Source organism: Carlito syrichta, unplaced genomic scaffold (genome assembly GCF_000164805.1).
Source record: "Carlito syrichta isolate Samal-C Ts95f unplaced genomic scaffold, Tarsius_syrichta-2.0.1 Scaffold169151, whole genome shotgun sequence".
Classification (NCBI taxonomy): Eukaryota; Metazoa; Chordata; class Mammalia; order Primates; family Tarsiidae; genus Carlito; species Carlito syrichta.
Window position 1 is genome coordinate 125,510 of NW_007113247.1, and position 1,467 is coordinate 126,976.

The following is a 1,467-nucleotide window of genomic DNA, read 5'->3' on the forward strand; positions in this document are numbered from 1 at the left end:
ACAGGTGCGCACTACCACGCCCGGCTAATTTTTTGATTTATTGTAGAGATGAGGTCTCGCCAAGTTGCCCAGGCGGGTCTTGAACCCGCGGGCGCAGACAATCCACTCACCTCAGCCTCCCAAAGGTGGCAAGATTTTTTCAATTTTTTATTTGTCTTTGAGTCGAAGTCTCAGTCACCCAGGCTGGAGAGCAGTGGCATGCTCACCATAGCATCAACCTGGTGGACTCAGGTGATCTTTCTGCCCTAGCCTTCCAAGTAGCCAGAACTGCAGGAATGCACCACCTCGCCTGGTCAATTTTTTTTTTAATTGCAGAGATGAGGTCTCGCCAAGTTTCCCAGTCTGGTCTCAAATGCCTAGACTCAGGCAATCCTCTTTCCTCTGCCTCCTAAAGTGCTGAGATTACAAGTATGAGCCACCACACCCGGCCTGAAGTTATTTAACTAGGCATTCTATTTTTTTATTTAGAGACAGGGTTTCACTCTGTCACCCAGACTGTAGTGCAGTGGCATAATCGTAGCTCACTGCAGCCTCGAACTCCTGGGCTCAAGGGATCCTCCACCTCAGCCTCTCCTGGGAGGCTGGGACTACAGGCCTGAGCTACCAACGCCAGGCTCATTCTTTTATTTTTCATTTCTTGTAGAGATGGGGATCTCTTTATGTTGCCCAAACTAGTCTCGAAATCTTGGCCTCAAGCGATCCTCCCACCTCGGCCTCCCGAAGCACTATGCCAGGCCGGAACGCCATGCTTTATCCGACAACCATACACCAACGGCACTCAGGACTTCCCACGAGGTTATCCCAAGACAACGCCCACCGATCTACCCCTTCCCAAGCCCACATCACACAAGGTCCCTTCCAGAGTACGCCGGGCGTCACTGGAGTCATCCCTTGCCGCACAAGTCCCACTCCTACAACACCTATGGCGTCAACCTGGAAGTGAGAGGCGCAAATGAAGCTCCCCATGGCGTAAGGCAAACAGCGCCCAAGGCCCCATGACGCCGTGAGCCTATATAGCAGCCAATTCCCAACACGCCCTGCATGGACACAACAGGCACCTGTTCCCATGACGCTAAGACAGTAAGGCCAGAGCCGACCCTCATACGAAGAGACAATAGGGGCCCGTTCCCACCATTCCTTGCGGCAGTTCTTCCCAGGATGCCTTGGGCCTATAGTGACCACCTTCCCAAACGCCCTGCGTCGAAGAAATTCAAGCGTCCAGGATGTTCAACGGTGGAAGGCGTGTGACAAAGGCAACCTGTTCCCCGAGTAGCCAGGACAAGCCTTCCCAGACGGCACCAGGCCTATAACGACCAGCAGACCGATTCCCACAGCGCTTGCAGGCGGAGCGCCAGGTTTCCCCAGGATGCCCCAGGGCGGTACAGAGCCGCGTGGGGGGAGAAAGAGAAGCTCCGACCTCGCCCTCAGGCCGTCACCGCTCAAGCCCGCCGCCTCCTCCTCGGGGAC

At 55.1% G+C, this 1,467-nt stretch overlaps 1 protein-coding gene across 2 annotated transcripts in view; it reads right to left on the minus strand.

Annotated features, from left to right (window-relative positions):
- Positions 1-1,467, minus strand: part of ZNF428 (zinc finger protein 428) — a 34,977-nt gene that overhangs the window by 33,338 nt on the left and 172 nt on the right. The gene's annotated exons all lie outside the window — the stretch shown is intronic.